Source organism: Colius striatus, chromosome 1 (assembly GCF_028858725.1).
Source record: "Colius striatus isolate bColStr4 chromosome 1, bColStr4.1.hap1, whole genome shotgun sequence".
Classification (NCBI taxonomy): domain Eukaryota; kingdom Metazoa; phylum Chordata; class Aves; order Coliiformes; family Coliidae; genus Colius; species Colius striatus.
In genome coordinates, this window is record NC_084759.1 from 192,854,671 (window position 1) to 192,880,945 (window position 26,275).

At 39.3% G+C, this 26,275-nt stretch overlaps 1 protein-coding gene across 5 annotated transcripts in view; it reads left to right on the plus strand.

Annotated features, from left to right (window-relative positions):
• Positions 1 to 26,275, plus strand: part of ATXN7L1 (ataxin 7 like 1) — a 115,314-nt gene that overhangs the window by 49,581 nt on the left and 39,458 nt on the right. Inside the window, exons 1-2 of one of the 5 annotated variants that reach the window (XM_062018939.1) lie at positions 25,424 to 25,470; positions 25,809 to 25,898. The exons of 3 other annotated variants lie outside the window; for them this stretch is intronic. The gene's annotated coding sequence lies outside the window, so the exon portion shown is untranslated. Of the gene's footprint in view, positions 1 to 25,408; positions 25,471 to 25,808; positions 25,899 to 26,275 lie in introns of those variants that run through there. One more of the 5 variants, XM_062018947.1, reaches the window with a different exon arrangement.

The window sequence follows — 26,275 nt, forward strand, 5'->3', positions numbered from 1 at the left end:
ATGGGCAGGAAAGGCATAGTCAGGACCAGACAGTTAAAGGCTCTAGAGAAGAGCACAGTGCAGAACTGTGTGTTTAGGAAGATGAGTGTAGAAATGGTGCAGTAAAAAATTGAACATGAAAAGTCCAGTGTTGTCATTGTGCAGCTAAACAAAATTGTTGACTTTGTGGGTTTTTTTAACTTAGTGGAGATTGGAGAGCTATGGCTTCCTATGGAAAGGATTCTTAAAACTTAGCTATACACTGTGTGAAGAAGTACCTTCTTTTTTGTTTTGTTTTTAAACCAGAAACAGGCAATCATTTCCTGTCCACCTTCACATAAGTGTTCATCATAACCCTTCTCTGTTGTCGCTCATCCAGTTTGACAAGTCCAAATCGGTCTAATTGTCACTCTTATAGAGACTTTCTGTGTCTTTGCTATGTGATTTTTGTATATTGCCCAACTCTTATAAACCTTTTTTGAAATGAGGGAAGCAGTGATATGAAGTGCTTTATTTCTGGCCTAACACTTAGTTTGCCTTTGTGGCCACTACACATCATTGAGATGATAATTTCCTAGAACTGTTACAAGAGCAGTGTCCCATTACTGTGTAATAGTAATTCAGAGAACATAATTTTGTATATGAAGTGAAGATTGTTTTCTTCTTCTATGTATATCACTTTACATTTGTCTACATTGAGTTTCATTTCCTATTTTATTACACCATTCAGTAATGTTAAGTCTTTCTGCAATTTGTTGATTTTGTCTTTAGTACTCTGAGCAATTATATACCAAATATCTTGTTCTCTCACTAGCCACCTTCGTTTTTTTAGATCATTTCTGAATATGTTGAATAGCTCAGGCTCTGATGCAGGCTCTGGCTTCATGCCACTGCTGAATTTCTTTGAGGACCATTTCTACTCTCTCCTCCTCTCTCTGTAAGTAGTTCCTTAGCTTCCAAGGGGAATTGGAACCCTCCTTCCTGACTCAGAACAATTCTCTTTCCTTTAAGAAACATGAATACATGGCTTCATTTCATTTGGAAATTAAACTGTGTCAACTGCATTTCTCTTGTCCGCTTGTCCTTCTAGGCCTTCCAGAAAATTTGTGACTCATAACAGTCTTTCACAAAACTATTCATATGTACACTAACTTGGTTCCTTCTTACAGGTTCTGCCCCTCTGGCTTGAATACATTGCCAACTTGTTATTCTCTATTTCTTTGCGCTCCCACAGATGTGAGTGTTGCCTCTGATCTTCAGGTACAAGGTGTTTTTTAGTGAGAGGCTTTACTTGCTTGTTAATAGCTCAACAACTGTATCCATGGCTTCTGGGGAGCTTGTGGATAAGTACAGATGGTCTGGCTCTGTCAAGCCACTTTGCAGCAAGGTTTTATTTACGCCTATGTGTATACAGGCATTTCTATATGCATACATGTACATTGACTGATCAATCCATGGCACACCAAGTGCAATTATAGTCTTAATTCTAGAATAACTGCTAGGGAGTGGTTTATTGTGTTTGGAAAATAAGGGAAAGTGTTTTTTCTGTATCTTGATGAAGAATTTTTCACATTTAAGGTTTTTCACATTAAAGAAATCACTTGAGTGTAACTAATTTTTCTATCACTTTCTTACCAAAATAAGTTTTGTGCCCACAGAGGTGAAGTGTTACACTTGGCCTGATGTAAAATCTTTCTTTTAGGAGACTGAAGAAAAAATAAAGGAAATGAAAGTCTAGATCTGCCATTTTTTTTCTGATCCATTAGCCACTAGTGTAGGGATTAGAACAGTTAATGTGCAAGGTGAGACATCCTATTTACCCTTTTCTTCTCTAATGCAAGGGCGGTTCAATCATGAACATCTTAGGCTGTCTGTTGTTGTTGATGTGTGTTGGGAATCACTCACATGGACTGTGTTCTTTTCATAAAGAAATGCTTATGAGAATGGGCCAGGGAGTGGTTTGCAGGCTTTGCCTGCTTCACCAATTATTTTTCATATGGAGAAAGAGTGGAAAGGAGAGGCTCAGAATTACTTGCAGGTTGAGGGACTGGGTGCTTCTGCCACTGGGAGATGAAAGTTCAAGTCCACACTGATTCCTACTTTACTGTTGATGTTTTTATTTTGTGTAAAATAAATAAATAGATGTTGAACAGAGTAAGAGAGAAGAGTTAGTCCCTAACTTTGACAAATAAGATACTCACTTGGGATCCATTCTGTGGTTCAGAAAACATATTCATAAAAGGTTGAAATAATTTCAGCAGGAAGGAAAGAGTGCAAAACCCCTCAACACCCTTCACTATATTCTGTCCTTGTAGTCAGAGCCCTCTTCTGCAGAGGGGAAGATTTGGGTTCAGATTGATTGCAGAAAGGTGAATACTTTAATCAAGGAAGTAGTCATCTAACTGGGCTTCACCAGCTTTCTCTTGTTTAGAGACTTAGCACTTAAATGGCATTTCAGTTAAAAAAAAAGTTTAGCATTTTGTCAGTCAATCAGAACTTTAAAACCAAATACACTGTCTAAACTAAGAGAGAAAATGTGAGAAAGCCAGTCATAGAATTGTCAGAGAATTGTAAATTGATATTTAGGGGGGAAGCCATAAGAATATCAACACCCATGTGTGTTAGATTAATGTTACTGATGTGTCCTGAACAGAAAATAATTTTGAGGAGTCAGGATGCTCAGGCAGCAGTTGCCAGTATTTTGGGGTTTCTTCTCTACCATGGCCCAGATCCTTACTGCTCCATAAGCCTTATCTGTTAGACTGGGAATAAATCAGATTAAAATTAGCCTGTCCTTTATGTTTGAAAAGGGACAAGAATGAAAGGTCCATGGAAATGCTGCAGTGAGAAACACACTCGGAAGTGTTTGGGTTTTATTTAAAGGCACTAGGAAGAGAGGCAGGTCAGGATATTTTCATATCCAGTTCTTGTGTCCACAGCTTTCACTCTAGTTTGTTTTTGTAAACTAGACAAACAAATCCACAAATGCTGGACTACCACGGCTCTCAGACATTAATAGTTTTGATATCACTGTGATACCTCTTCAGTCATTCCCCAAATTTTGAGTTCTTGGAAAAAGATGAAAAGACTTTATCTTACACTTATCACAGATCAAGTGAAGGTCCTGTCTGCATTTGCTCTGAGTTCGTTCCTCCTCAACACTGTGCCAGTTTTATCCACGTGCTTTCCTGCCTTCCCATCATGATTCTCTCCTAGCACTCACAGCAAATGGTTGTAGAGAGGCGTAAGAGAACAAAGCTGAATTGTTGCCTCTGCTCTAATTTGAGAATGCCTGTTCATCTTGAGCCTGAGTGGCCTGTTCACTCTTCATGTGATGAAAAGTCAGAATATAAAGGGAGATTTTGGAAACACAGGCAGGAGAAGGTGACATGTCTTTCTCCCTTGCATTTCTGAGATCTGCATCAGTGAAACCTGCCAAAGTTGACTTCAGTCTCTTCTGCTTTGCTGTCATCTGCTGAGAGGGATTCAAGTTACTCAGTAACGCCTGTGCTAGGACAGCTTTATTTCCAGTTGCTTATCATGTGATGCAGTTATATGAAGGAATTACAAAGTAGTTGCCAGCATTTGCACAAGAAGCACTGTTTGTAAGTAGACGAGTTGGGTTTTCTTTTCTTTTTAGGTGACAGGTATGGATGTGTCCATTCTAGCTATATAGTATCACTGAGATGAAACAAAGTTCAAATACAGGATACATAGAGCTTCAAGTATCATTGTTTCAAAAGAAACGAATATACTCCACCAAACACTTGAAAATTCAGCTAGCTTAATGCTAGCTTAACTGTTTTTGAGTTTTTGCTCCATAGTTCACTTTTGTAAAACAGGAAAATTTTCAAGTTTTAAACTTAGTTTAATGTAATTTTAGTAGAAGTGCGTTGTACCTTGGGGGCTTCTTTAAGACTGAGATTTAATGTAGGACTGGAATTATGTTTTCTTTTGTTTTTCAAAACATACAACACAAGTGAAAAACACAATTTAATTCTTTAGTGCTTGAGGAAAATTAGAATATCTATTGTAAAGTTCTGAGAGTATCTATAAGCCCGGCTCACTCTTTGCAGTCAGAGTTGCATAATGTCAGGTGTTAAGCAAGTAAAACAGGTGATACTTTTACATGTTTTTGATCTAACAAAACTGTCATCTCTTCTACTGCGTCACAGCACACCTTTACTTTGCAGCCTTCTCTTCTTTAGCTTTGGCACATACAAACTGTACTCCAGCCAGATCTACTCCAATAGGATTTTGAGGATCCACTAGTACTTTATATTTTTTTTTAACTTCTTATGAGAAGATCTTCTTGAAAAAATATTACAGGCTTCATAGTTTCAATTAACACAACCATATGAAATGTCTGTGTGTGTGAGAGAGTCAGGTGACTGCAGATCTGACCCGAGCATTATATGTCGTGGAGGAACTGAATACATACATTGGGGCCTCACTTAGCTATAAAAAGTGTACCTTTGCATTAATATTGGATCCCAAAGCAGCATTTTCTTTATGGTCTTCTTGCATTTTTCTGGATCATTTTAGAGCAGTCATTTTCTGTTCTTATGTGGCTGTACAACATCTGCTTAAAAAAAATGTTAGTTTATAAAATATAAGTGATTTTCGTCACAAGTAATCTTACTGGGTCATCCAGACAGCAAAGATCTGAAGGTGCTCATCGAAATGCATCTTCTCTCTCCTCTAAAACTGGATGTAATATCACCAGGGTGTCCTTTTTTGATATACACAAGCTGATAGGATTGATGTTTATTTTACTGCCAGTTGAGAAAGTATTAAGTAAGCACAAGGAGTTGTGACACAGGAAAGGGTTAGACTCTTGCTTCTTTCAAAGAGGAAGCTGCTGCTTCTCAGCATTTTTGTTACAAATCGTGCTGGGCTTTCATATGCCCTATTTCACCCTGCCTGGCCCTGCTATTCCTCACCCTACCCACGTGCCTTTAAACTACAATTCTTTTTCTTAGCACAGTTCATATTAAACATTTACACTGGATGAAGCAGCATCAGTATTGACCAAAGATGGTTTTACTGGTTAGCTCTGCTGTTCTCATTTTTCTGCTACACTTCGCTTTCATCTTCAGCTGAACCACAAGAATCAGCCCCAACTGGTTTTTAAAATGTTCCATGTATTGGTTAGTTTTGCAGGATATTGGTTTGTTCTTAAGTAATTCATAGCACAGGCATGTTACATTATGCAGGTATAGCTGGCTGCTTTGAGATATCCTTGATTAGCAAGATGTGTAATGGTCTTGCATGGGAGAAATGATTTTGGGGCTCCAAGTCCACAAAGTTTCTGCAAACAACTTATATGTAAGTTTTCTAAGGTGTGATAAAGTTGAGTAGCTACAGTGCAGAGCTTATGCTGTTTCTTCCATGCTTAGAGGATGAGGTGTGGTCAACGTAATGTTAGCTGATGCTACTCTTCTGGAACTGTGGAAACTATTTTTGTTGTTTAAAAAAGAAAGTATAACTATTTGCAAAAACTAAACTCTGCTTTTTTTTACTAAGAAGCTGTGCTGGTTTAGCCCTAGCTCAGTGCCAGATGTCCACCAAGTCATTCTATCACTCCCCCTCCTAAACAGGACAGGGGAGAGAAATACAAGAGGTTTGTGAGTCAAGATAAGGACAGAGAGATTGTTCTGCAATTAGTGTCATGGGCAAAACAGATTCAACTTGAGGAGAAATGGTTTGATTTATTAATGAACAATCAGAACAGAGCAGGGAAATAAGAAGTAAAACCAAATCTTAAAACACCTCCCCTCATCCCTCCTCCTTCTCAGGACTCTCCTTCCTTCCTCCTGAGTGGCATGGGGGATGGGGGTTATGGTCAGTTCATTACAGATCGACTTGACTGCTGCTGTTTCTCAGGGGAAGGCCTCCTCACACTTCCCATTGCTACACTGTGGGGTCCCTCCCATGGGAGATAGTCCTCCATTATCTTCTGCAACGTGGGTCCTTCCCGTGGACTACAGTTCCTCAACAAACTGCTCCAGCATGGGGCCTCCCACGGGAGCAGCTCCTCACACCCTGCCCCAATGTGGGTCATCCACCAGGAGAACAGTCCTTCAGGAACAGACTGCTCCAGCCTGAGTCCCTCACAGGATCACAAGCCCTGACAGCAAACCTGCTCTGGTGTGGAATCCTCTCTCCCCACAGACTCCCAGGTCCTGCTAGGAACTTGCTCTCATGTGGGCTTCCCATGAAATCACAGCCTCCTTCAGGCATCCACCCTCTCCGGCGTGGGGTCCTCCACGGGCTGCAAGTGGATCTCTGCTCCCCAGTGGCCTCCATGGACTGCAGGGGCACAGCTGTCTCACCATGGTGCTCATAACAGGTCACAGGAGAATCTTTCTTTCAGGGCCTAAGCACCCTCCTCCCCTTCCTTCTCCACTCCTTCTCCACTGACCTTGGTGTCTGTGAAGATGTTTTCACATTCTCACTCCCTGTTACTGCTGCAGTTCAGCAACTGCTCAGCAACTTCTTCTCAAATACATTATTCACAGAGGCATTACCTGAGTCACTAATTGGCCAGGCCTTGGTCAGCAGTGGGTCCATCTTAGACAGGGGAAGCTTCCAGCAGCTCTTTGTTTAAAGAAGCCACCCCTGTAGCCCCCTGCAACGAAAACCCGGCCCTGGCAAAACCACTGCAGAAGTTTAATTAGATTTTCTAGAACTATGCTGTTGCTGGGTGAAGTTACAGTAATTAATGATTTGTTTAAATTGAACAGTGACAGCTCTGCTCAGTATTGTATCAGAAGCTATGGTGTGTGGCTTAAACTACCTTTTGTCTGTTGATTTATGTGTAAAACAAAATGGTGTAAAAATTTCAAGAATTGGCATTATTACAAGATAATATTTTATGCACATGTTATCATGTGATAAGGACATGTAGACCTAAGCTTACCTGTCTTTAGGTGAAGACAGCATAGACATCTGCGTAAGGTAGTCATTCAGTGTTAGCTTTACATGAGTGATGGCAAGGGGAGTTTTCATATAATTACACTGACATTTAGCAGCTTATTTTAATTATTTCTCAAAGTACTACAGGAGAAAACTTCTGAGCAGATTATTTATTGTATTGCTTTATATTTTCATCCTGATGTAAGGATTTGTGCTTTACCTTCCCTGGAAGCATTCCTTGGTGTGCGGTGCCTCCCCCGTGCTGTGGGACTCACTGGCCCAGCAGCACCTCACCATTACTCATCATTGCTTTCCCAAGCACGGTGTGCATGGAAGTCATTCTTTAAAGCAGTTAGTTGGTCATAGTTCATTTCTTAAAGATTATTTCATAAGACATCATTGCAGTAGTAACTTCTTGTAAGCATGGACCAAATCTTAGACAGTAAGGAAGAGCAGTGTTACGTGGACTAAAAAGACACATTGCAAATAAATCGCTACTTATTTCCTTGAGTCTTGTTTCAAAATTGCCTGACTTTTTTACAGTCTTTCATACTGTCTTGTCTTTTGACAGGCAACACTATGTTGTATGCTTTATTTGTTCCACGCTGACTTACTGGTTTGAGTATAATGAAATTTATTTTTAATGTAGAACCTTGTCTTAATGTAGTGGGGTACTTTTTAAATTCTTAATTTAAGTAGATTGTTTTTCATTAACTTGACGAATAAACAATGTGACTGTTGTATTTCTAGTTCATCTTTTATTTGAAAACTTTGGGGCAAATTAAAAATACAAAATGTTTTTATTTTTAAAATTTAGGTTCTAGAGAATTTTCATTAGCAGTATTAGATTATTTTCTAATGAAATTTCTTAGTCTCACGAGTAAGGTACTGATACTCTGATAGCGTTGAATCCCAAGTCTAGCAAGATGCACTCAATATAGAAGCGTTATAACAAATTCTCCATGCCTCTGCGTTACTTTGCTGATAGTCTTTTCTTAGATATGTGAAAGTCAGTGATGAAATAGGGCTACAGTATCTAGTGGGCTCAGCAGCTCTTAAGTTATTCTGGTGTTTTTTTGTCTGGAATATGAAGCAAGCTGTTTCTTGGTGATGTACAGAGAGTGAATGAAGAGGCTTTACTCCCTTTGCACCCAGTTCTTTACAGACTCCTGATTATATTTCTCAAAATATTACTGCTTGAAGTGTCAGTTACTCGTTCTTACCACATTTGTCACATACTCACTACTGTATGAAAGCCATAACTGAAGGCAGCTAGATCATCTTAGACCAACCGGTGTGGTACAAGTATCAGGCGATTGATGCCAGACTGTTAACACTTGCCATCGTTTCCCAAAATAACATGATTATAAGGGGGACAACGGTCAGTGATGTTTTCTGGGAGTAAACCATCGACCCTCAAATGTAAGTGTTCATAGATTGGAAGGACACGATGCAGATTGGAGGCTGAGCTGTGCGAGCAGCCCAATATTGTGAAGTACAGGGGTGCTCTTTTCCAGAGTGACAGCTGCAGGCCTGGTAAAATAAGCATCAACCTGTTTCACCAGCATAAAAATCTTCACCAGCTTATAAACATTGTCATCTCTCTAGGATGTTTTCTCTGTTAGTGACAGGGGTAGCTTTTTTACAGCTCTGTTGGCTGTCACTGTGCCAGATTGTTGAGTATCTAATGAGCACTTGAATGGATCTAATGGCACAAATAACAGGAGAAAGCTATTTATTTGTGGTTTCTCACCTTTTCCCTCTTTCTTTGGTTAGTTTTCTACAGATTTGGCAAGCTAACCTTGCCCATTAGTATGGCAGGTGAATGCCAGAGATGATGCAAGGAAAAGGTAGGGAGAATGCATGGTTCAGAGTAGCATTTACAGAGGGAACAGCAGCAATTAATTATTAAATCAGCTCTGCCCGTCTTATCTAAACTACGATCTTACAAGCATATCTTTTGAAAAAGGACATGTGACCTAGAAGATGGAAGATTTACCATTTGAATTAAAGTGGTATTTTTCTGAGCTGTGCCTATTCAGATTTGAGGAGGATTTTTAATAGTTGGTATCTACAGGGTGTTAGTATATCTAAGAATTGGTGGTGATAAGCTATTTTTTTTTCCCCCAAAAGACAGGCTCATCTCTAACAGGAACTCACAGCCTTGAAAGAGGAGGTGGTAGGGAGTAGGTTTCAATGTGGGAGTAAGCCTGTTAATATTATCAGAAGATACAGAAAGTTTAGAAGGACAAATCTAAAACTCTACATGTTCTGAGTGAGTAGGATTAAAGAAAAGGTTGAAAATTATAATAAAATTATAATAAAAAGGGGAGAAAATGCTGAGGACTGCTGGACTGGATATCTAGAATATTGCCTTATGCAGCACTGAATACAGGAGGAAAGAGATAACATTGGATATGAGTTTCTGAAAAAACTTTGTGAATTTTACTTATGGATTATCTGAGAAAATGTATTTAATGAGACTACACAGATGTTTCTGGTTTTTAAAAATTGGTGATCAGAACTGAAGAAGTAAGGAAATGTTTTTGTTTCAAACTTCATATATTTTTTAATCTTAAAAGTAGAATTTTATAATAGCCATAAAGTGGAAAAAAAAACCCTGGGAAGTCTGAGGTGTGATGTAGTTGCAGAGCAGATAATGGGAAAAAGTTGTGATATGTGATTCAGTCATTTAAAGTGTAGTAATGAAACCCATATTCTTTCCATGCACACAAGTGACTTTAAAATGTATTTTCTGTGTGTGCTTTGCTTGGAATTGGATGATCTTTAAGGGTCACTTCAAACCAAATCCATTCAGTGATTCTGTGAAATCCACTCTGGACTATTTTTCGTATATCAGTGTTGAAGTACATGTCAGCAAGCAATTCAATACTGATTTGATGGTTTCAGTCAACTTCTATGCAACTTGAAGTACATTTCTGCAGTACTGTCAAAACGTGTGTACCCACAGGATGTGAAAATTATGTGAGTTTAATTTAAGTCTAAATCACTGATTCTAGTGCAAGACTAAGAGACTAATTTAAATAAAACCTTTACTAGTTGAATTCAGTCAATAAGAGTTATTAACTAGTACCTGGGATTGTGAAATCTCATGGCTGGGGAATGTAACAGTGAGGTGCTTGTGAAGGTGTATGCAGTATTGCACACATGAAGCAACAAATCTGCTCTTGTTTGCTCTAAGTGGTTAAAGGATACATTTGAGGCCTTTTCCATGTAACACTTTAAGGAAGCAATATGTGTATGAGGACAAAAGTAATAAACTTAGGAAATCACTACAGTGTACTGTAGCATTGGTCCTGTAAGAAATACTATTTTTGCACGTTTCATTTGTCCATTCCTTGGGTCTGTAAAACATTCAACATGTAAATGTTCTGTAAAAGTATTCATAAGCTTTCAGAGCCTTAGGGCAGTGGGAAAAGTTGTATGAGAGAAGTACTGAAGGATCTATTGTCTCAGTGAACTTGCCTGAGGAATTGCAGGTTGAAGTGTTGGAGCAGTAATGTTTGTTCTGTGTTGGATTAGTTTTGTCGGTTATCCTAGAGCTATGTTGGCATAATGTTACACCTATTGAACCTTTTATTGAATGTTACACCTGCTGAACTCTGTGGCACTGGGAAGGTGCCCAAGTGTTGGATATCATAATTTATAAGCACTTGAGGACAAAAACTATTTTTTACTTGATTGTACAATATTAACTCTATCTACGTTGTGGAAAGATAGTGTGCTCACTTCTTGGTACTTCAGCTTATTTAGACAGTTAAGGCCAGGAGTTTTTGAGCAAGGAAACTGTGTTCCACTCAAAATGGAAACAAAATTTTATTCTTAATTTTGTTGTTTTAATGCTTTCTTTTTATTAAGAGAAACTTATCCCTGAATCACAGAATGGTAGGGGTTGGAAGATGATCTAGAGATCATCTAGTCCAACTCCCCTGATAAAGCTGGTCTACCTAGATCGGGTCACACAAGAACGTGTCCAGGAGGGTTTGGAAAACCTCCAGAGAAGGAGGCATCTTACCTTGGCAGCCTGTGCCAGGGCTTCCTCACCCTCACAGTAAAGAAGTTTTTCCTTAAGAGGAACTTTTTGTGTTCCAGCTTTGTCAGAGAATCATAGAATGGTAGGGATTGGAAGGGATCTTTAGAGATCATCTAGTCCAACCCCCCTGCAGAAGCAGGGTCACCTAGATCAGGTCCATTACCCTTTGTCCTGTCACTGGACACTACAGGGAAACAGAAGTGTTGCCCATCCCCTTGACATTCACCTTTCATATACTTGTAAGTATTAATGAGGTCTCATCTCCAGGCTGAACAGTTCCAGATTCCACAGCCTTTCCTCATAAGAAAGATGCTCCAGTCCCCTGATCATCTTGGTGGCCCTGCGCTGGACTCTCTCCAGAAGTTCCCTGTCCCTCTTGAGCTGAGGAGCCCAAAACTGGACACAGTACTCCAGATGAGGCCTCATCAGGGCAGAGTAGAGGGAGGAGAACCTCCCTTGACCTGCTGACTACACTCTACTTGATCCATCCCAGGATGCCATTGGCCTTCTTGGCCATGAGGGCACATTGATGGCTCATGGTTAGTTTATTATCAGCCTTATCTCTAAGGAACCCCTAGGGATCATGACCAAGAAAGAGAAACCCTGTGCTAGACATTAAATAAACACTTTCTGAAAAAATTATGGGTTTCCTAAGAAAGTAGATGGTAGATCTTTCCTTATGCTGTTACAGTATTTGAAGCTGTTTATAAAATGTCACTCGTATGCATATTGATGTCTAAACGGACAACAACTTCTTGGCCTGGATAAAGAATGAAAAGTTTAGAGAACTGTATTCATCATACATTTCCATTTGGAAAGGATGGAGCAAATCTTATGCTAGGACTGGTGGCAATCAAATGAAAGGGGCTGGAGTGGCTGTTTATGGACAAATGTCTGTAATATATCTCAGGCCTTCTAGGATTTCAAAAAAATAATAGTCTAATTTATAGATTTAGGAGAGAACCGTGCCAGACTAAGGCATTCCTCATTTAAATGTGTGTGCATCGCTCTCTGTTTCCAAGAGGCTAAATGAGAAGCCAGAATGCAGTGGCCTTTCTGGAGAAGCTGCTGTGAAAATTCAGGACTGCTGAGGCATCAGTTTGATCCATAGGGTAACATAAGCATAACTGAGTGTCTGTAAAGCACCACTTGTTAGGTGGGGCGTTGTACTTTTCCTCAGTACAACAGTTGTTCCATTTGTTTATGAAGGTCTATGATACTTTAAGAGTAGCAGGAATGTTTTATAGGCTTAATAAGTGTGTTTCTGAAAATGGATCAGATGCTTGATCTGTTGGAGTTGTTGAGTCAAGATACTTGAAATTCATAGAAATCTGAATCTGTTTTCTGCTAAATACAGTTTAGGAAAGATATCTGCTGGCAGTTTTTATCAATTGTCTGCCGAAACAATCGGCTAGAGTTAGGGATTCTTCTGAAATAGTCTCTGCAGGCAAAATCAGTACAATTTTGGCTTTCCCAAGCTCTCTGACTTGCACCTTTCTTTTGTTCTTTGGTGCCAAAATATTCATGGCACTAAAACATAAGAAACCTGATTTGGGTGAGATTAGTATAGAATGACAGAAAAGCTTGAGACACTTCATACACTTAAAATATATTTGCTGGTGTTCTTCTGTTAGGTTAATTTTTTTTACTTCACCCAATCCTGTCATTTTTGCTGGTGCTGAATACTGAAGTTCTAGCTGTGTTTCAAAGTGGGGAAAAAACATCTTGAACTACCTAGCAATATGAGGAAACAAAATTAATTTGGGCACTATTTTAGGCCCACATAGCTTTAGCAAGGAACATATATAGTCCCAACAGATTAGACTCTTGTTTCTGCATTTTAAAGTTTTAGTCCCAGAACACATTCCAGACTGGGAGTTCTAGTGTTCCCAGGTTTATGTAGGTTAAATATGCACTGTCTGATAGTGCCACTGTCCATCAGGAAAACACTTAATATTTAAATTTGGGGCCTCCTACTGAAAATTTTCTGGGAATATTCTTCTAATGCACAGTATAAGAGAATTGCTATTAAAGTGCTGCTGGCATATCAGTTGAGGTTTTTTTCAATAAGTTGAGGTTTTTTTCTGACTACAGAGACCCGAAACTAACTACAGAGATTAGATGTTTTCTTTTCAAGATAGTCTTAAAAACACCCTGATATCCTAATCTCTTGCTGACATCAGGCAAGTTAATGTCCATATCCAGCCATTGGTAAACAGACAATATTCCTAATGTTTTTATTTAGTACTAAGTACAAGTATTGCCTGAAAAGAGCAGTTTACAGAGGAATCGCTCTTAGCTGCTCCTTATTTCTTAGCCACTTAATTAAAGCCTACAAGATAAGCAGAGTGTTCCTTTGCAAGAAAAATCCTATTTTAATTTTTCCTCTCCATATTGCCTGCAATGAATTGTACCTCTCTGGGCTTGCTTTGTTCTCAACCTTTTTACAGATTGTGGGTTCTGTACCTAAAACTTCTTTATTAAGATTCTAGACTGAGAAAATAATTATCTACAGTGCAGTATGTTCTCTGTATGACTGAGTGCAGAACTTGTCTGTCATTAGCATAAACTGTCTCTGTTAGTGTCACATCATATATAAAGAAAACCATTTCCAAGATGTTAATCTATAAGGTAAATGTCTGTGGTCTTCATCTCAACTCTGCAAGTCCTTTTATATTTAAATTGGTGTCTTGATATTGTAGATAAATTCCCCTTTTTAGATTTGAAAATGAAAGCATTAGTTATCACATCCTGAAACATTTGGTGCAGGCAATCTATTGATGGAGCACTTGAGATGCCTGATAGATATTCAGATACAGAAAACTGTCAACATCTTGATTGTATCTTAAACAAAAGTTAGCATTAGCCTTACTTTTCAGAAGATGGATTTTTATTTTCAGAGAGCAAAAGCATAGTTTTTAGTTTACATCCACTAGGTTGGTTGCATGGTTACTATGGATCTCCCCTCAAATTATTTCTCTGGGGAAGTTAACCCTTCCTTAGCATTACCCTGTGTTATATTTTAAACATTCAGAACCATGAAATTCAAGAGCTGTGATGTGTCCTTTATCACATACTCATATGAGGCAGCAATCACCACTCACTTTGCGGCAGCCCTGTAGTGCCGTGGATCCCTGGGATTATGTGTTACAGCATGCTTTGACAGCTGCTCCACAGTCATGAACCAGAGATGTACAAATAAGTATCAGCAGCATCTAACTTCTAGCCTTAAAATGATGGAGGTTTGCAACACAACCCATAGGGTTTTTTTCAGCCTGCAATTTCTCAGCTTTGCTAGAGCTTTATATGAGCATATATTTTTGCTGTCATATATTTTCTCCAGTCAGTTTTAAAATTTATGCTTGACTATTTGTCTTATCATTTAGTCCCATGTCAGTATTACTTCTCTTTTGTTTCTATACCTATTACTTGTTTCTCTTCTGCTTATTTCTCCTACCATATTTTATTTTCTTTTGTTTTCTTCTGTTGCTTGTATATCAGCAGTGAATGTTTTTCTACATAGAAATCCCAGAAGCATTCAGGATTCTTCTGCTTAGGTAGGGTTCATGCCTCAAACATATAATCTGTTTTATTTTGCCTTCAGGCCCCATGTTCAAATTCAAAAGAAAAACAAGCCCACAAAAGAAAGGGGTTATGCACCTTCACAGACCTGTTGGCTAAATTTCTGGGCTCCATTTTGCATCCAGTGGGTTAGGATGTCTTAAATCCAGTTCTCTATTGTAAGTGCTGCCAGAAGGACCCACAGTGCCCACTGAAGAGCTTGCTTACTGTAACTGGTATTTGAGAGTGCTTGTTCTGTATTTTCAAACTCCCCGTCCACTTTCTCTCTTCTTCCAAGGCCTTGGGCAGAGGATTCTGCGATTAAGAAAGAAACCTGAATGAACTGGGGCTATTACCACTCCTGCCCCACTGGGATGCCTGCAGAGTTGGGGAGCATGTGCAGCTGGGGGTTGCAGCACTCCAGAGAACATCTTCAAGCTTAATTTCCTGGGGAACACTGTTCTACATATGCATCCAAATATATAGAATTTAACCCTGAAACATTTTTAAGTGCCTTATGATGCAAGCTTGCATTTGTCAATGTGTTTCATGTTGGACACAGCTGTAAGAATAAATTTGCATTTAAACTGGGGTTCCATGCTGATCTGTTGCAAATAGATGGTTTTGGCTGTGAGCTGCCCTTTGAAATATGGTGGGAACAAATCACTTTTAACGATATCAAGTAGGCATTAAACATACTTCCATTAGCAATCTTGCCAGTTATGCTAAAGGAAGTATTCCTGGGTAATGGGGAACCCATTGTTTCCAGCAGCAGTCAGCTGGGCAAGCATTTGGCTGGGGGATGCTTTAACATGCAGAGCTATGCCACAGCAAAGCTCAGTTTGTTGATGTAGCTTTATTTCGGGTGCTGACACCATAGCTCTGATATCTGCATACTTGCGGGCACAGAGTACTTGTAAGAAGAAAAATAGATGATAAAGAACCTCATGTTTACCCAGCAGCTGACTTTAACAGCATCTTAATTCTGGGTCCTCTTGGACACCACTGTGTAAAAATCAAAGATAATCAGATCCTCAGAAGCTTCATTTTTAATTACCGGTTACTGTGCCTTATTCTGTGGAGTTTAGCAAGTGCTGGAGTTTGAGTGGGACTGCAGCCTTCTTGGTGGTGCCTGAAGCTGTTACTGCTGGCTTGTCATCTGCCTGCAGGACTTGCTTTCTGTAAGCCTTCCTAAACTGAACTAGGAGTTTGATAACTTTTCAGAAAAATCAAAACAGTGAAACAGGGTTTTCACAATGGAAATTTTTGCATTTGCTGTGTAAATCCTGAGCTCGGCGCTGTTCGGCCTTTTCCTGCTTGTCGCGTTGAATAGGGAGGGTAAAAAAACACAAAGCAGCACAACAAACCGAGCTGAATGCTCCCCGCGGGAGCGTGACTCAGGAAGCATGGCCCGTGGTTACGGGGCGCTGCCGCCGGGGCCGGGAGGGGGAGCTCCGGGCCCTCCCCTGGCGCTCTCTCCCCGGCAGCCTCCTCCGAAGGTGGGCCCCCGAGCTCCCGTAGGTGAACCTGGCAGCAGACTAGGGGAAGAGGCTGCTGATTGTTTTGCAGGGGGGTCTCAATGTGAGCCTGGGTTTCTGAAGGCCCTGGGTTGGTTTGTTAGCGCTGAGGACGAGCAGCTTGAGAAACCTGCTGTGGGAGGTTCTAGGTTGCTGGAGGTTCTAGGTTGCTGGAAACCTACACAATGTTAGGTACCCGTGTAATGTTGGAGGGAGGACACGGGTATCTAAGGGCTGTCAGCAGCTTAGATGGTCTCAAAGCTAGCCGAGCCATTAAAGGGTGCAAGAATCCCTTACAGCTCCTGCCTTGCTCCAGGCTGTTTCTCCTTAGTGCAGGAAGGCTGAGCACAGCCCGGCTGGTGTGACTAATTGTGGCAATGCCTCCCATGGACCCAAGACCTTTTCAAACTGGCCTAATGACTTATAATAATGTGAGCAAATCAGAAGTAGACGGAGGAGGAGGGGAGAACAGCAGTTCATTACTTTAGCATAGGACAAAATAGGTGTAATTAAGAATATTTTAGACTTAGAACGGGAAGTGCCAATACTGAAACTTCAAGCATAACCAGAACTTTGACCCTTGCTTATCTGTACTGTGATTTTTCTTTTTTTCCCCCCAACTATATCAGCATGCTGTTGTGCAAACACAATAGCTTGTGTTGCTTACAGTCTTGGAATATAACACAGTGTGATTTTCATCTGCACAGATCTACACAAATTAATGCAAAGATTTTTAACTTCTGAGCAGACACTGAGGTCCATTTGCAACTGCTTTGGAAAGGTTAAAGGAAAATAGAGACGGTTAATTAGAAACCTAGCTAGACCCGTATATGCAAAGAAGTTATGATTTCTCCCTTACGTATAGTCTGTACTTGTATGTTCTATGTTTTGCTCTGCTACATAGATTTCATATGTGACAACACAGTAAAAAAAAAACCCTAGTGTGAACTGTTTGTGATTCCATTGGTAATAGGTACTGGTTTACAAATACGTAATTCATTGGGATTTTTAAAATTCGATTAGTATCATGACAGTGGTACCAGAGCAGTTTAAACACAATGTGCCACTATAATGGGAAACTGCCGACTCATGAATTAGCAGCTGTCAGCTTTTTTATGGACTCTTTTATATATATTCCATAAAGCTTTTGAAATAAAGAATGAGGTAATTGCTGAGTGTTTGGTTTGGAAGCTTTGAATTGGATTCTAGATATGTAAATTTAAATTTGAAGGAAGTGAGTACTTTCATGATATTAATTATTCTTTAAATATATCTTATTTCTCTCAGTGTGGAGTTCTTGGAAAGAGAAGGATTACTATATAGCTCTCAAAGCTTGTAGGTATCAGGTTTAATGTCGATGTTGCTGCTTTACCTCTGCTATGCTCTAGTATGAATTACAGCTGGATTACTTCCTGGCTGCATTGATTACAGCCTCCCTCTATTTGCACTAATGAACCTAGAAAGAGAAAAAGTTGACACTGGAAAATTTTATTATAGAGTTTTCAGGGGAAGAAAGAAATCCTAGTTTACCTGACACCAGTGTCATCTAATGGACGTGGTATCTGTCTACATCTGTGAAGTACTGAATATGTTAAATGAACTTTCATTTCTGTAAATCTGGAAATATCCTGAGGTATCTGACAGAATTGCTTTATATTTAATTAAAATCCAAACCAGCATAAAGTAATTTATTTTAAACTCATATAACAGATTTTTATAGGTAATTATGAAGAGGAAGATAAAAGTCATACAAAAGTAGCCCATATTACTGTAGTATCTAATAATTTTACAGTGAACCAGCAAGGTGGGGAAGAGGGAGAATGTGAGATTTGTGACTGGTAAATCAGCATAAGATTATTTAAAAGAGAGAGGTCCCTGGTACAGGATGAATCAAGATCACTTGTGAAAGCAGGTTCAGCAAGCCTGTTTTGATACACTGAGTCTATGAAGCTACATTTGGGACAGCAATGCACACTGTACTTAGCAGAGCAGCCTATTCTAGGAAGCAGTTGCTGAAAGACTCAAGGTTATGTTGTACAATGTGCCCGGTCTTTATTCATACACTGTAATGCAGCTGTGTATTAATATCAGGTTGAAGCCAAAGGTGAGCCAGGAATGTTTTGAAAGAGAGGAAGATAAGAAATAGAAATTTCATCTGTTTGATCCATGGTATGATTGCAACTGTAACATGAAAGGCCCAATGCCAGCCACCACACTTTGCTCTGGGGCCTTCAGACCTTAAAATTTCACTGTCCTTTTATTAGTGCCACCTCTGAAGTTCTCTGAAAGCATTTCACAGTCTGTTACTAATCAAATTCCTGGCTAGAATTGATATCTTGGGGTGGAGAGTGAAGTAACGGAGTGGAAAGTTTATGTTTGTGCTTGACAGATACACAGCCAATTTACCTGGAAGTTACAGGCTGTGGCAGTAGTCCTCAGGAAGGGAGAACACATCGGGTGGCTTTATTCAAACCTTACAGTGATTGAGACTTTCAGCAGGGCAGCGAGGTAGTGCGGTGATTTTGCATTTTTATTCTTTCCTAGTTTGATGGGGCTTAGTGGGGAAGGAGGAGCATGTTGACCTGGTCTTGTTGCAGTGAATGAGAGGCGAAAACTTTTAAACTTTCCATTGATGTGAGTTGTTGAATGTTTAACAGTCTTTTGCTCCCAGTTGTTTACAGTAATTGAACCTTTTCCTTCTAGTAATTCTGCTGCTGTCCTCATTACTATGTATACCAAGGTAAATACCATACAGGAGACCTGCAAGTACTCTACAGTAGAAGATACATTTTTCCTTCTTTTTTTTTTTTTTGACTGAACGTTACACCTTCCAAAATATGTTTGTCCCTAATAACAAAGTTAAACTTCATGTCCTCAGGTAGAATAGCAAATGACAGACAACAACCCTTCCACTGCTATCACCTTTTGGCCAGTAGGCGTTTGGAGATCTGAAAAGTAAGGAGAAATAATAATTAAAACTGCTGGAGCTCTCTGATAAGTAATATCTATCATAGTGATTTTTTTAATTTGAACTACTGTTTTTCTTGAATTACTTGTTTTTCAGACTGTAAGCAATCTCAAAAGTCAAGGCATTTGGGAGTAGGGAGAAGGAAAGGAGGAGTAAGAAAGTTGTAGATTCAGGAGCTGCAGATTTCCTCTAGTGTTACAATGATGTTCTGGTGGCATAGATAACCCTATTCTACCTCATCCCCTGCTCTGTGACCCTCTCTTTCTTGCTATCATTTGAAACTACTTGAGCAGTTCTCAGCTATGCATTGTGGCCTTCAATGTAAATAAACTTTTTTCTCTCAGTGGTTAGATATAGTAGACAAATCCCAGGGGTTGTTAGCTCAAGCTAGTTTTCATTCTCTTGTTAGCCGTTGCTGGTTAAACTTGCTGTACTATCTGACTCAGCAAAAAGCTTTAGAAAAGATTTGCTTTGTGATCCATTTGCCAAATACAGAGTTTAGTTCCTCCTCTGTAATCAAGCTGGAGTCAGCTGATTATAGCTGAGATTTTTCATGCCAGTATCCTGCTTGTTGTCCTTTCCCTGCTTCTTTGATCAAGTGACTTCCATTGCTGGAAAAAAACAAGCTGAATCTCAAACTCCTCCAATTTAGAAGTCTCTCATGTTATCTCAAAAGAGTAGGATTTCTTTCAACTATAGCAGCATCAATTTCCTGAGGAGGGTCAACTTCCAGGAGAGTCTAGAGACCATAAAGTCTCTTCTGGAGTTTGCTGTCTCCTGAGAAAGGTTTCAGCCCTTCAGCATGGACACAGTCTGATTGAGAGGAAGCAATTGGCAAGTAGGGAATATCATGTTGGATTTTTTCCGTTTCCTTCCCCATCTACCTTTTTGTTTTACTGACAATTACACTTTTGGTATTGTGGCTAGGAAAACAGCTTCCAGCAGGTTTGGTATTGTCTGTTGCTGTGTTTTTTCTTACAGTTAGGAAAGCACTTGTGTTTTTCCTTATTTAGACTATCTGGTTTAATTGACTTAACTGTAAATGGTAATCTCAGGTGACCTCACAGTTCAGTCCCTCTGCATCCTGGCTGTATTTGGGTTGATAAGTGTTTGCCTTGCTGCTGCGTGGTCACAAGTAGCCTGTACTGGCGTGCAGCAGCTCCATGGCTGGCTGGTGTGCGGCAGAGGACGCAGCCCTGACGCAGCCTGGCAGGAATGCATTCAGCTAGCTTGGGCCTCACGCTGTGCCTCACTTAATAAACCTTCTCAGGACGCAGAGCACAGGGGTAACACTGCAAAGTGGTGGCCTCAGCTGGATTCTTTGCCATTTTCCCTGGTGCTCTTGCCTTTTGAAATGCCATACAGAGACAACCAAAATACCTCTCTTTAGAGACAAAAAGGACTTTAGTCTTATGCTGAAAAAAGTTATTGCATAATTTCTGAACCCACACCATCCCTAGATGTATAGAAACATTTGCATCAAGTTGCACCTAGGCTAATGAGCCCAGCTGGAGCTGATTTGTTTCTGCATCTCTGATACAGATAATCTGACCATGGATAATTGAGTGTTGACTCTATAAATAACTCACTTTGAAATCCTTGTCTTAAAATTGTTTTCTTCCTGTTAGCTTACTCCTCCTGTAATCATGAGAGAGACCAAAGGCTACTCTCATCTTGACACACAGTTGCACTATTTGTTCTTCCCACCTTAAGTAATATGTCTCACCAAGCATGGATGAAGCCAGGTTCTAGCACTGTGAAAGGCCAGCTAAGCCCTGGTATAAAATAATCATCCTAATATATTTTATCTATGCTCTTATTGACTAGGGTAGTTTAAAAAATAACTGATACACATGAACCATTTGATACTTTGGAAAGGTGTTTATTGCAGACTTGTTCTCAGAGACCTCCTGTTGCATATCTCATAGTTGTATGTCTTCAGGTAAAACCGATTCCTTCATATAGACTTGCTTGCAACTTGGATTTCTAGTGATCTTGATTTATTTGCTTACTGTCCATGTTAAAACTCACAAGAATTGCTCTGAGTTGAGCTCTGGCTTGTTTTAATAGGAAGGGTTTCTTTCCCCCATTGTGCTTGTGTAAGTAATTCTAGATATTTATTAGAGCACCTCATAGGAAAAATATCCCAAGTTTTCAGCTGGTGAGTCTCTACACATTTATTTTCCTCCCAAAAGTTTTTCTAAAATACAGTATCTGTGTACTTCTGCAAAGATGCATAGAAAGTTGAAACCATCTGCACTGACAGGTTGTTCAAGGCATTGGAAGTGGTAGGAGGGAAAGCTGAATGGCACAGCTGTGCTGTCACAGCTCTGCCATGTTGGGCAGTTGATGCACTGTGGCACGTAGCTGTAATGGAAGTCATGTCTCTTTCTCCAGTGCCATTTCTGCCACATTAATACATGACAGAGGCAACATGAGTGGATGAATAAACTTGGAATGCCTTAAATTCAGGTCCACGCTCTAATTGCTGTGTGGCCTTGGAAAATACCTTTCTTCACACAGCACCTGAAATACTGACCATGTTTCAGCAAATTTTGGAAGTCTTGATTTGTTATTGATTGTATAGTAGCTTAGAAATAAAAAAGAGAAAAGGCCCATTTGAAATAAATCTTTTCTATAGATAGACATTTAAAATTGGGGACGTACAACACTCTTTCCTATTCAAGGCAACAATAGGCAAGATATGTGTATGAGCAGGTAAATAGTTTATCCAGAACGAGTAATTTAGAATATGTAAAGTTTCGTGCAGTGAAGAGTGGTGAAGAGGTATGTTCAGAGGCAGAATACAAAGTAGCTGTCACTTGGACTTCCAGAGGTTGATTTGCATCTATTTCATTCATATATGGTTAGGCCTGAGTTTCTTTAGTTTGCACTGTTAGAAGTCACAAATGATGCAAGTTGAAGTAGAAACCATATTCTTAGATCTTAAGGTGCATGTAAATATAGATTTAAAGATATTTTTACGGGAGAGATGAACAGATAAAAAATGCCCTACAAACCCACTTTTGCATTTGGGTATGTCTTTCAGTGTTGCCTGCTCAGTTTTGTTCTGTAAAAGATTGAGAGTTTGGCTTCTTATTTATAAGATCTATTGTATATAGTTAGGGGAAACATGAACAAGTAATCTCTGCAGAAATTATTCTACATATTCACTTCAGAGGCTGCATATAGGGGTTTGCCACTTGTGGGTATTTAGGCAGCATTCTAAATAACAGATTTTATTACCTGTGGCAAGTAATACACCTGAAAGATAAGTGAAATGATTATCTAAAACACCTGGAGTGAGGAAATATTCTGCACTGACAGGTACACTGCTTTTGTAGCACAGATTGGTAAAGTGAATTGAAACTTACATATAAGCACATTCAATTTTAAAAACAAAACAGTGTCCTTAGTTGGGCAGATCTGTTTGGTTACCCGGATTTTCAAAAGGTGTCAGAATATTCCAAGGGGATTCTTTGATGCTGGGGAATATCCATAAGGAGTGGCACATGGAAAAGGAGGAAAAATATTCATATATAAATTTTAACTAGAAGATGACAACTGTAATAATAATTACAGCAGTAATGATAATAATAATAGCAATAAGGCTTATGTGATTATACCAATTTTGTCTAAGAATTTCTAACACTTTACTAATTGAGTTCAAAACTCCAGAGTTTCAACAATCTTGTGAAAATCAGCAACTGTGAAGAGACACCTTAATTAATGTGCCCCTAGAGAACAGCATTGCATGTGGCAGTAGCACGCTTGTACTAACAGTTGTCACAAATGTACCTTCAGATCAGGCAGAACTTATCCTGTCATTTTTGCCAGTGGAGGGAGGACAAAGGACTGTGAATTTGAGGTGAAATGATGAGGGTGCTAAAGAGTGGAGAAGCTCGGGGTAACAGAGATGGAGCAATTTAGGGATCAAACCCACAGATTTTTAGAAAAATGTTTTTCATTACTTCTCTGCCTATAAAACAGCTTGTTGTTTCACCAGATGCTGGTTTTGGAGCCCAAATAAGAGTTATATCTGAAAAAGCCAGAAAGTTTAAGCAATAGATGATGTAAAAGTCCTGCAAAGCTATTACTCTGGGCTAATTTCAGTAAGTTTACTGGGTTTGTTCAAGTTTCTTCTAAGGAATGATAAAATGAGCTGGTGATGTGGTATCTTGAGACTGGATCAAGTCAGACAATATTATGCACAAAAACAAATCAAGAACATAAGTCTTATAAAAACAATAGCTTGTTTTCTTGGATTTGTAGGACAATGCTGTTTTTTTGCCAAATCACCTCAGTAGTCCCACCTGACTCTTCTATGGCTTATCTTTTCTGTGGAAAGAAATGCCATGTCCATTTGGATTAAATGAAGTATTAAAGAAGTATCAGTTTTCTGTAATGGTTTCTTTGATGGATGAGGGGAAGCATCCGATGATTTCCTCAAACGATAATGTACATACATTACATTTAAAAATTGTTTTGTAAATGTCATTAAAGGTGGAGATAGAGAGATAGTGAAATATTTTACCTGATAAGTAAATAAATCAAAATATGTATTGTCAGATGACCTTGAATGTGAAAGATCTGCCTAGGGCCTGAGGAAGCAGGTCTGTTACACACTGCAAAGCATGAGAGAATGGCTACACTAAATTTTCCTGTGTTTTCAACAATGTCTCTGGAGTAAAATTATTTAAGTCCAGTGTTTGGAGGAACAAACAGGCAAGTTGCTGTTAAATTTGTATATTTAGTAAACTAGAGTCCTGCTCCTTTTGTTACAGTTCCTTGTTGAATGTAAAGATACTTTTTGTTACTTCCAATAAATAGCCAAATAAAAGATTTCTTTTCACATATAAATTCACCCACAAAATTCTGATTCGTCAGCGATGCTTTACCTTTGTTTGAAAGAAAGTACCATCACTTGGTTGCTAGAAATATTTTAGCACTTCACCTGATGTACCTGCCTTAAGTTTAGGGCTAACGATATATTTCCTTGCACTGAGAACAAAAATGGTGAAATATCATTACCATGGGTCAACAGGTGATAAGACACCAAAGCAGAGGAACTGGTGCAAAAGTGTGATAAGGACTGCCCTTGTGGTATAAGCAGTGGACACAAGGTGTGAGATGGTATTTACCCCAAACGTTCCCAGACATGTCAGGATATCTCACTAATTTCATGTTGAACTACCAGAGCACCTCCTCCAGCAGAACGGGAAATTTCCATGCATAAGGTCTCCTTGTTCTTATTTTTGGTAGAGTGTCACTCCAAAAAGTGTCACTGGGATCCATTTCCTCTGTTATTTCTTTTTTGACCTTGCTGAGCTGAGAAATGTGTATGACTTGTAGTTGAAAATTGTTGAGTTTTCTGCAGAGCAGTGCATCAGGTGGCAAATGCTGATTATACATGTGGAACTATGTCATTACAGGAAGTGCCGAATTCCTGCTTAAAGTCTCCAGTTCTTATTTTAATCAAGTTAATACCCTAAATCATTAATATGCCCCTTGACTGCTCAAGAAGCAGGCCTTGAGACCAAAGTTAAATCTAGGTCTTCCAGCCCAGTGATGTGTAGACTGACATTGTCACCTTTGTTGACTCCTCCATCATTTTCCAGTCTCTCTGATACATCAGCAGTACCTTGGAGCTTTGTCTTTAGATCTCAGAATCCTTGCAAAAGAACCAGACAAGTGCCTAGCAGCTTCATTTTACATTTTGTGTAATTAATCACATTATTTGAAGCATTTTTTTGCCACGCTGGAATTGACCCTTCTGTTCGTTATGCTTTCTACCGAAGAGGAATGGAAGTACTCTGGGAAATGCTGAGCATGTGGCTTTTTATGGAATTTGGCCATTTTTAAGAGATTTGGACACTTAAGTGTAATTTAATGATATTCTAGAGACTATTCCTCCCATCTCTTAATTATCCTGGAAAATGCCAACTTATCTCACAAATAAAAGATTTTTCAGGAAAACAGCGGGCTCATCCTACTGTGTTAAACACAAACACCCTCCTCCTTCCTGAATTAAGAAAGAAAACATGCAATGTCTGCCTCTAAAGATACACTTGTGGTTTTTGCTGCTTTAAATTTTACTCTTTAGTTCATTTCTGCAGTTACTTGAGTTGTATCAACAATTATATCCAAAAAAAAAAAGGAGAAAAAAAAAAGCCCGCAGCCGTTTTCAGACCTTGTTGTTCTTGGCACAGGCTCAGTTCTGGTGTCCAACTGGTAGGACCTGAAACTTGGTGCTTAACAAGTGCCTGTAGTCAAAACAGTTGGTGTGTGCGAGCACTGATCTGGTATTTGCTGCAGCAGGTCATCTGCCTGATTTTTTACCGTGTGCAGAATACCTAATCACGTCGCTGTGTTTCTCTGACGGCATCTGTGGCAATGTGAATCATTTCACGTTCCAAAAGTACATGTTTACAGTCGTCGTAGAATCAGATTAAGTTGGCAGCCTGCTCCTCTCTGTAAGTGGCTCAGTTTACATTTCTTCTTCTAGCAGGATGTTTTGCATAATTTTGCTGATCCTACTCACTTCTAGACTTTGTGAAATGGAGAATCGTTTTAGTGGGTTTATGTCAGAAAGCGAAGCTCGTGTTTATTGTAAATAAACAGCAGCGGAACGGTGGTTATTTTAGCACTTGATAATTTCCCAATTATGTCATTTGACCTGGAATGAAGCTTGCGATTGTCGAGCTGCGTTTTATGCAGCAGATCAGTCTGGGGGTTTGAGCTGGCAGTTTATTTCCTTTGTCAGTTTACAAGAAGTATCAAAATGAAACCGACCGTGCTGTTTCCTTTCCAGGGCGCAGTGCAAGAAGGGTGGAACGGTTTGCGGATATTATTTCCAAACTTTTTCAGCTGGAATTGGAATAGTGTTTTGTCAAAAAAGCTGGTAAAGTTATCCTCTGGTCTTGCAACATTATGCTGTATTTTGCTAGCATCAAATCTGAGTTTAATTTTGCTTAACCTCACATACAGGATTTTTTTTCAGACTGTGGCTGCAAAATGAAAGTGCTTACAAGGTGTTTATGAACTCTTGTTATGAACCAGCTGCCAGTTACTGCAGGATGACACATTTCTGCAAGCAGTCTAGTTGTTTGGTTTTATGGTTGCTTTTCGGGCATGTGTGGTTTTTATTTCTGGTTTAGTTTTATTAGAATTAATGCCAAGTACATTTGCAAACTTTGAACTTGGATCAGTACAAGGTGGCAGGTTTCACTTGCTATTGAAATTGTAAGTATACATTGCTCAATTTTGCATAGCGAAGGG